Source organism: Pseudophryne corroboree, unplaced genomic scaffold, assembly GCF_028390025.1.
Source record: "Pseudophryne corroboree isolate aPseCor3 unplaced genomic scaffold, aPseCor3.hap2 scaffold_1065, whole genome shotgun sequence".
Classification (NCBI taxonomy): Eukaryota; Metazoa; Chordata; class Amphibia; order Anura; family Myobatrachidae; genus Pseudophryne; species Pseudophryne corroboree.
This window is the reverse complement of record NW_026967692.1, coordinates 169405-180017: the sequence shown is the minus strand read 5'-3', so window position 1 is coordinate 180017 and position 10613 is coordinate 169405. Positions and strand designations below refer to the sequence as shown.

The 10613-nt window shown below is 44.0% G+C and overlaps 1 non-coding gene across 1 annotated transcript; it reads left to right on the top strand.

The window, feature by feature from the left end:
* Window positions 1-961: 961 nt before the first annotated feature.
* Window positions 962-1035, top strand: TRNAS-ACU (transfer RNA serine (anticodon ACU)). The gene has a single exon. It is a non-coding gene; the product is annotated as a tRNA-Ser (tRNA).
* The last annotated feature ends 9578 nt before the right edge of the window (window positions 1036-10613 follow it).

The window sequence follows — 10613 nt, the reverse complement described above, 5'->3', positions numbered from 1 at the left end:
AGCTAGGAAGCACAATTTAGCAGTGGGTTGCAGAGAAAAAGAAATATGCTGGCAAAAAAATCCAATTGAGTGATTAAACAGCTCTTCATTTTCAGGCTTTATTTTTATGCTAACAAATTTGTTCTCTGAAAAGTGTCCACAAAGCCAAGTCTCTGATTAACACCTTTGTAAGGATGGTTTTTCACCTATTACTAAATTAAACTTGCTTCATTGGAAAGGCAGCAAGATGCATCCTCATTTCAATGTCTACTGAAATAATACAGGTTGACACCAGGAAACATTAACGCCACTGCATCCTTGCTGCTTTCTCATGTGGAAGTCTGTTTAATGTGAAAACAAGGTGATATCTAATTAGCACACAGGTAAGGAATTAAGAAAATCTTTATTTAAGGGTGAAGATGTTTCTCACAAAATCGTTGCCCCAATGCATCATTGAAATTCAAGCTGGAAAGATGATTTTAATATATCACTTGTACATTTTGTATTGCTCTTCTGGTGACAATGTAGTTTGTTTTTGTCAATTACCCTTTTAATAATAGGGTAAAGAAAATTAAGTGGATTTTTTAAAGAAAACTATACTGTCAATATACTATTCAAACAAATTAAAATTGTAAAAGTTATTGTACTTCAAGTAAAAATAAAAGAGCAAAAATATCAATCCCAGTTTTGATTACTTAGATTAACAAAAAAAATGCATATAGCAAAGGATAGTTTCAATCTGCCTACCTCTGGGTTATGGGCCCAGCATGCTTCTATTGCAGTACTCTGCTGCACATGCTTCACGTGCAAGAGATCCTGAAGCACTCACTCATCATGGGAAAGTACCAATGTGTTTCTTCGTTGGTTGATGGAAGAAACATTTTACAAAAACTCTCCAGATTATTGACTTTTTAAAGTTTTTCTAGGAAACGTTCTAGATGTATGCTTATTAGCCTTTGTCAGTATGTACTTTTTACGAAGTGTCTCTGTGGCGCAATCGGTTAGTGTGTCCGGCTACTAACCAAAAGGTTGGTGGTTCAATCCCACCCAGGGACGTAATTGACCTTGTTATCAGATTTTGGTGATCTTTAAGTAGACAAGTCAAAATTTCAAACCCCCTGTTATGGTGTAGGGTACCTGGCCTTTTCTGATGTAATCAGAGTTAGATTTGATTCAGTGATTTAATAAAAACAGCTAGGAAGCACAATTTAGCAGTGGGTTGCAGAGAAAAAGAAATATGCCGGCAAAAAAAAATCCAATTGAGTGATTAAACAGCTCTTCATTTTCTGGCTTTATTTTTATGCTAACAAATTTGTTCTCTGAAAAGTGTCCACAAAGCCAAGTCTCTGATTAACACCTTTGTAGGGATGGTTTTTCACCTATTACTAAATTAAACTTGCTTCATTGGAAAGGCAGCAAGAAACACTAGACTAATTGGAGGTGCGCCCTAAAGCAAATTACAATGTTAGGATTAGGGGGTTCGGAAAGACCTCTAGTGTATACTGTCACGATCCGGGTATCTGGACGCCATAACTTACCTTTCAGATGCCTCCTAAGGCTGGCTCAGCGCTCCAGGACCGGATCCCATCTGTTATTCTGATGTCCCCATTCCTGCCTCCTCTCCTGTCACTCTGAGACGCTGTCACAGCGGCGCCATGTTACATCTTGAATGGCATCTCCCGCGGCCTCCGCCGCCGTCCCTGAGTTTCTGCATGCAGGATGTCAGAGTGGCGCTTATGTCAGCCGCGGCCTCCGCTGTTGCCCGCGTGGTTCAAATGTGCACTCATCAGTCTGGCGTCTCCTGTTTACTGTGGCCGGCGCCGCCATTGCTGTTAAAGTTCCCACATGGATTATCAAACCAATCTTCCCTCCAAGTGTCTGCATGGGCGCAGCCATGTTGGATTCTGTCACCTGTTCATTTCCACCAATCCGCTGTTTCCATTGTAATCTGCATAATTGCCTAGCCAATCCCTTCCTTGCTGCAGGTATAAGTATTCTGTGCCTGAGCAAGGAAGGCGTCAGTGATTTGGTTGTCAAACCTAGTTCCAGTTTGTCTCTCTCCCGTGGTTGTTTTCCAGGTTCCAGTTACCATCTCCAAACCTCCACTAAAGAGACCCGCTCTAGTCTACCACCTGCGGTGCAGCCTGACTCTCCAGTCCTCTGGGACTCATCTGTTTCCAGTTACAGATTTACCTGCTTCCAGCCTAGCTTCCAGCAGAGATCAGCTCTTCTTAAAGTGCCGGTATCATTTCCGCAGATTACCACTCACCACCGGCACTATTATTTCACCGCTCTCAAACGCCATATATCAATCATATTTCATCGCTCTCAAGCTTCATTTATTATTTGGCTGGTTCCATCCAGCAATCCACTCCGTGCTTACATCAGTCTGGTTTCAGCCAGTACCCACAGCAGCCATTTTATCCACAGCAGCCCAGCTTTTCCTGGAACACCAGCTAGTATGATCCTGGGCTATCTCCATTGCTACAGTCGGGCCTGGTAAGGACTTTCCAACTAGAAGATAATAAGAACTGTCTCATACTACCAGAGCCCTGTGGTCCTTGTCCTCCTGTAGTACCCAGGAACTGTATTATTTCTCTGCTGATTTTATGTTTCTCTTTTATTACTGCTGTGATGCATGGAGTTTGTCAAAATAAACATCATTGACTTTTATCCTGGTTGTCGTGGGCACGCCTTCGGGCAATTCTTCTACATTTAACTTACATGTCCAGGGGTCTGATACAACCTCCCAGATTCCACTACACCTCAGCCCCTACAACTGAGGCTGCCTCCAGTCAGCTCAGGCCCTCAATTGTGACATATACACTGTATATATATTTTAAGATAGGAAGGTACAAATTACATATTCACATTGCATCTATGGGCTGGATTCAAATGTCCCTTTCCTCCCTCAATCGTGCCCGTCAGCAGCTATTCTATTCTATATAAGGAGCCACGAGTCGCCGCCATTTTCACTTGTGCATTGGAGATGATAGGGAGAGGACGTGCAGCGTTTTCTCAGTTTCTGTGTTCAGTGTGCTGCAAATATCTGTGCTCAGTGTGCTGAAAATATCTACGTTCTCTGCCTGAAAAATGCTCCATATCTGTGCTGCATTGTATTATATAGCATGAGGACAGGGCAGAATTTTGCTGACCACCAGTATATAATATATAGCAGTACGGTACAGTAGGCCACTGCTCTACCTACCTCTGTGTCGTCAAGTATACTATCCATCCATACCTGTGGTGTATTTTAGTAGTTGTGCGCAGTATATATAGTAGGAGGACAGAGCAGAATTTTGCTGACCACCAGTATATAATATATAGCAATACGGTACAGTAGGCCACTGCTCTACCTACCTCTGTGTCGTCAAGTATACTATCCATCCATACCTGTGGTGTATTTTAGTAGTTGTGCGCACTATATATAGTAGGAGGACAGTGCAAAATTTTGCTGACCACCAGACTTCTACTTAAGTCCAATGGTGTAGGATGTGCAAAGCTGTTTGGCTGTGCATTTATTGATCAAAGCATGCATTTTTATCAAAGCGTGATAAAATTGACACATAACGCAGCGTTCAATCAGCGTTAATTTATCTTCAGCTGATATCGATTGTGAATTGACGTTTCTTCTCTTCTTGTCACCTACAGGTAATTACAATTGACTACAACCACCAATCTATTCTGCTGCACTATATCTATATATGCAAAGCTAATTCTGCTGGGTAATGCAAATTGAAACATTATTGCATAGAATGTGATTTTGAAGTACTTTTTTAAAGTTTTGAATGATATAGACCCAGTTTAATCTTTGTGGAATGCCTGGTTGTTGTTTTTAAGGTAATTTATTGCCTGGCATTTGAGGGGGTGGGGTGTGGTTACAGATTTCAATTATTGGTTTCACTTGTAATAGTCTTCTACTAAAGTCCAATGGTGTAGTCTGTGCAAAGCCATTTGGCTGTGCATTTATTGATCTAAGCGTGCATTTTTATGAAAGCGTGATAAAATTGACACATAACAGCAGTGTTCAATTGAAGTGAAAAAGAAGGAAAACAGAAGCACACCAATCTAACAAAACAAAGAAAACTGAAGAACTAATAACAAATGTGAGTCACTTACTCCTCAGATCACTCACCTCCTGATTGTTGCATCTGATTACATAGCACAGAACTACCTTACTTGGACATTTCATAAACCATCCATTTCACCTACAAATGCCTGTATCTGTATTATTGTAATTTTGTTTTTTAAGCACAGCTGCACCAATGCAATTTTACCTGCAAACACTTAAAACATCTAACATAATTACCATTGCTTCTTAAACCTCTCACAATCCTTTCATTTCTTACACTCCAAATACATTTCTGCACCCACTTTATCTACGCTTTTGACTCATTTCATACTAAATCTACACCCCTTGAGCCTACACTGCTTTTCTCACCTGCATTTCTACAATTCTTCTGCTCGGATTCCCTTACAGTCTCCTCTCCTACTTCCACTTTCCCTCAACCTATTTACCTACTTTAATAATCTTCAGCTGCACCAAATCCAGCAGTCTTCTGCCACCTGATACTTATTCCAGTGTCATCTGCTGATGTAGCTATGTTTATTTACCCTGTACTTGTCCTATATTGTCGTCAACTGTAAGTTGCTGTTTTCCTGTTTGATTATTTGTTTATGTACTCTGTAATTGGGCACTGCGGAACCCTTGTGGCGCCATATAAATAAAGGATAATAATAATAATAAATAATATAATATATTAGAGATGAGCGGGTTCGGTTTCTCTGAATCCGAACCCGCCAGAACTTCATGTTTTTTTTCACGAGTCCGAGCGACTCGGATCTTCCCGCCTTGCTCGGTTAACCCGAGCGCGCCCGAACGTCATCATGACGCTGTCGGATTCTCGCGAGGCTCGGATTCTATCGCGAGACTCGGATTCTATATAAGGAGCCGCGCGTCGCCGCCATTTTCACACGTGCATTGAGATTGATAGGGAGAGGACGTGGCTGGCGTCCTCTCCGTTTAGACACTTGATTTACTAATTTTGGGGAGCATTAGGAGTACTCAGTAGTGTACAGTGCAGAGTTTTGCTGATAGTGACCAGTGACCACCACTTTTATTTATAATCCGTTCTCTGCCTGAAAAAAGCGATACACAGCACACAGTGACTCAGTCACATACATACCATATCTGTGTGCACTGCTCAGGCTCAGGCCAGTGTGCTGCATCATCTATATATATTATGTATCTGTCTGACTGCTCAGCTCACACAGCTTATAATTGTGGGGGAGACTGGGGAGCACTACTGCAGTGCCAGTTATAGGTTATAGCAGGAGCCAGGAGTACATAATATTATATTAAAATTAAACAGTGCACACTTTTGCTGCAGGAGTGCCACTGCCAGTGTGACTAGTGACCAGTGACCTGACCACCAGTATATAATATTAGTAGTATACTATCTCTTTATCAACCAGTCTATATTAGCAGCAGACACAGTACAGTGCGGTAGTTCACGGCTGTGGCTACCTCTGTGTCGGCACTCGGCAGCCCGTCCATAATTGTATATACCAGTGACCTAACCGTGGTTTTTTTTTCTTTCTTTATACATACATACTAGTTACGAGTATACTATCTCTTTATCAACCAGTCTATATATTAGCAGCAGACACAGTACAGTGCGGTAGTTCACGGCTGTGGCTACCTCTGTGTCGGCACTCGGCAGCCCGTCCATAATTGTATATACCAGTGACCTAACCGTGGTTTTTTTTTCTTTCTTTATACATACATACTAGTTACGAGTATACTATCTCTTTATCAACCAGTCTATATATTAGCAGCAGACACAGTACAGTGCGGTAGTTCACGGCTGTGGCTACCTCTGTGTCGGCACTCGGCAGCCCGTCCATAATTGTATATACCAGTGACCTAACCGTGGTTTTTTTTTCTTTCTTTATACATACATACTAGTTACGAGTATACTATCTCTTTATCAACCAGTCTATATATTAGCAGCAGACACAGTACAGTGCGGTAGTTCACGGCTGTGGCTACCTCTGTGTCGGCACTCGGCAGCCCGTCCATAATTGTATATACCACCTAACCGTGGTTTTTTTTTCTTTCTTTATACATACATACTAGTTACGAGTATACTATCTCTTTATCAACCAGTCTATATATTAGCAGCAGACACAGTACAGTGCGGTAGTTCACGGCTGTGGCTACCTCTGTGTCGGCACTCGGCAGCCCGTCCATAATTGTATATACCACCTAACCGTGGTTTTTTTTTCTTTCTTTATACATACATACTAGTTACGAGTATACTATCTCTTTATCAACCAGTCTATATATTAGCAGCAGACACAGTACAGTGCGGTAGTTCACGGCTGTGGCTACCTCTGTGTCGGCACTCGGCAGCCCGTCCATAATTGTATATACCAGTGACCTAACCGTGGTTTTTTTTTTCTTTCTTTATACATACATACTAGTTACGAGTATACTATCTCTTTATCAACCAGTCTATATATTAGCAGCAGACACAGTACAGTGCGGTAGTTCACGGCTGTGGCTACCTCTGTGTCGGCACTCGGCAGCCCGTCCATAATTGTATATACCACCTAACCGTGGTTTTTTTTTCTTTCTTTATACATACATACTAGTTACGAGTATACTATCTCTTTATCAACCAGTCTATATATTAGCAGCAGACACAGTACAGTGCGGTAGTTCACGGCTGTGGCTACCTCTGTGTCGGCACTCGGCAGCCCGTCCATAATTGTATATACCACCTAACCGTGGTTTTTTTTTCTTTCTTTATACATACATACTAGTTACGAGTATACTATCTCTTTTTCTTTGCGTCATGTGCTGTTTGGGGAGGGTTTTTTGGAAGGGACATCCTACGTGACACTGCAGTGCCACTCCTAAATGGGCCCGGTGTTTGTGTCGGCCACTACGGTCGCTAATCTTACTCACACAGCTACCTCATTGCGCCTCTTTTTTTCTTTGCGTCATGTGCTGTTTGGGGAGGGTTTTTTGGAAGGGACATCCTACGTGACACTGCAGTGCCACTCCTAGATGGGCCCGGTGTTTGTGTCGGCCACTAGGGTCGCTAATCTTACTCACACAGCTACCTCATTGTGCCTCTTTTTTTCTTTGCGTCATGTGCTGATTGGGGAGGGTTTTTTGGAAGGGACATCCTGCGTGACACTGCAGTGCCACTCCTAGATGGGCCCGGTGTTTGTGTCGGCCACTAGGGTCGCTTATCTTACTCACACAGCGACCTCGGTGCAAATTTTAGGACTAAAAATAATATTGTGAGGTGTGAGGTATTCAGAATAGACTGAAAATGAGTGTAAATTATGGTTTTTGAGGTTAATAATACTTTGGGATCAAAATGACCCCCAAATTCTATGATTTAAGCTGTTTTTTAGTGTTTTTGGAAAAAAACACCCGAATCCAAAACACACCCGAATCCGACAAAAATAATTCGGTGAGGTTTTGCCAAAACGCGTTCGAACCCAAAACACGGCCGCGGAACCGAACCCAAAACCAAAACACAAACCCCGAAAAATTTCAGGCGCTCATCTCTATAATATATAGCAGTACGGTACAGTAGGCCACTGCTCTACCTACCTCTGTGTCGTCAAGTATACTATCCATCCATACCTGTGGTGCATTTTAGAAAAAAACGTCTCGGGAGAGCAATCTATAAATCCATAATTTTTCAGACAGCAACAGTGGGTATTGTAATAGTCACCCAATCCATCACTTTTATAGGGTTACATGCACCCACATGCTACAGCCTGTCTCAATAATTTTACTGTCACGCTGTGTGTGTTTGTGTTTTTATTTGGGTATTTTTTGTTGTTGTAGAACTACAGGTACCAGCAAGCCCGTTATTTCCCCGCCTGCTGGTACTTGAGGTTCTCCAAGTACCAGCAAGCGGGGGAGGCTTGCTGGGCCTTGTAGTTCCACAACAACAAAAAAACAATATTCTTTTTTTACACACATGGCTATCAGCCCGGCACCCACCACCCAGGGGTGCTGGGGACAGCCTCGGGCTTCACCTCTGGCCCTTGGGTGCCTCGAGGGGAGGAACCTCTTGATTTAAGGGGTCCCCACTCCTCCAGGGAACCCCGGCCAGGGTTGACTAGTTGGAGGGCTAATGCCAGGGACGCAGGGACCTACATAAAAGTGTCCCCCGGCTGTGGCATTATCTCTCTGGCTAGTGGAGCCCGGTGCTGGTTTTAAAAATATGGGGGACCCCTACATCTTTTGTCCCACGTATTTTTGGAACCTGGACCGTTCTAAGAGCCCGGTGCTGGTTGTCTAAATACGGGGAACCCCTGTCCAATTTTTCCCCCAGTATTTAAATAACCAGGACCGGCTCATAGAGCCCGAGGCTGGTTATACTAAGGAGGGGGGACCTCACGCATTTTTTTTTAACCCATTCAGACCCTTCTCCTTTAAGTTAATGGAAGCCCTGGACAACAAAATTGCATTCATGTCCTCCTCCCTCACCCTTCCCAGTCCCAAACACTCATTTTTTTTTCTTTAAAAATGTATAATATATAACAAGAACAATGAGCAGGCAGGCAGCGGGCATTGGCGGCATCGGACTGAGATAGAAATTAGTGGTGGAGGGCTGGGTCAGTTGATTGTGGGAGAGTTTGTATGCCATTGGCGGTGGCAGCGGGTATCGGCTCAGAGGCAGTAGCGGGCATTGGCTAAGGGTCATCGGCAGGATTCGGCGGAAATTATGGCTGTAGTGCCTCACTAGCCACTGACCTCACCGCACGCCACTGCGGGACAGATGTAACATGCAGAGAGAGGTAGATTTGGGAGGGGGAATGTCCTAGCATAACTGTTAATTGCAGTGTAATACTGTAATTCAGCTGTGCAGCATTTGTGGCTAAATGTCAAAGAAGACAGTATTTACCCTGCATGCAAAACAATAAATGTATTTGAACATACCTCCCAACTATACCAATTTTTGCAGGACAGTCACTTTTTTTGGGAATGTCCAGCTAACCTAAACAACCCCTCCCCCCCCCTGTGGGGGCCGCAGTGTCCCATAGTCATGGGGAAGTGGGGGGGGGGGGGGGGTGGAAGGCTCCCTGTAGCTTGTTGCTCTGCAAATATGCACATTGTGGGTAATTCAGACCTGATCGCTAGGGTGTGTTTTTTGCATCCCTGTAATCGGGTAGTTGCCGCCTACAGCGGAAGGGAAAATTTGCTGTGCAGGTGTGTGATCACATGTGCACAAGAGCTGCACAGCTCAGCACTTACTCAGCCATTGAGGTGACGTCACAAATCCTCCCACAAAACGCCGGGTCCCTCCAGTGTTTTTCCGGACACTCCCTAGAAACATTCAGTTGCCACCCACACAAACACCCTCTTCTTGTCAATCTTCTTGTGATCTCCGGACCGTCGCACTTACGCATTGTGGCGCATACGCATGTGCAGTGCAGACCTGATTGCTCGCTGGGTGAAAATAAATTGAAGCGATCTGGTCTGAATAAGCCTCAATGTCTATTCACGGGAGACAGAGGGGCTGGGGCATGGCCAGCAGCTCACAGAGCACCTATAATGACAAAAATGGGAGACATGGCTCATGATCGCGATATACCTGCGAAGGTACGCCCTCTACTGATTGACAGGCAGAGGCATTCGCATTTTCTGCGGGGCACCCGGAGAAAATGTAGGCACACGCACAGGATGGACCCTGCGTATATGCCCCCATCCTCTTCATAGTTTTTGCGGTTGTAACGCGTATTACGATCCAAACTATGTCTTATATACACGAGCAGTGTGAAAATGGGGGTAATTCGATGGGGGTAATTCCAAGTTGATCGCAGCAGGAATTTTGTTTGCAGTTGGGCAAAACCATGTGTACTGCAGGGGAGGCAGATATAACATGTGCAGAAAGAGTTAGATTTGGGTGAGTTATTTTGTTTCTGTGCAGGGTAAATACTGACTGCTTTATTTTTACACTGCAAATTAGATTGCAGATTGAACACACCACACCCAAATCTAACTCTCTCTGCACATGTTAAATCTGCCTTCCCTGCAGTGCACATAGGTGGTCATTCCGAGTTGTTCGCTCGGTAATTTTCTTCGCATCGCAGCGATTTTCCGCTTAATGCGCATGTGCAATGTTCGCACTGCGACTGCGCCAAGTAAATTTGCTATGCAGTTAGGAATATTACTCACGGTTTTTTCATCGTTCTGGTGATCGTAATGTGATTGACAGGAAGTGGGTGTTTCTGGGCGGAAACAGACCGTTTTAGGGGCGTGTGGGAAAAAATGCTACCGTTTCTGGGAAAAACGCGGTAATGGCTGGAGAAACGGAGGAGTGTCTGGGCGAACGCTGGGTGTGTTTGTGACGTCAAACCAGGAACGACAAGCACTGAACTGATCGCACTGGCAGAGTAAGTCTCGAGCTACTCAGAAACTGCACAGAGATGTCTTATCGCAATATTGCAAATCTTTCGTTCGCAATTTTAAGATGCTAAGATTCACTCCCAGTAGGCGGCGGCTTAGCGTGTGCAATGCTGCTAAAAGCAGCTTGCGAGCGAACAACTCGGAATGAGGGCCATGGGGGGTAATTCTGAGTTGATCGCAGCAGGATTTT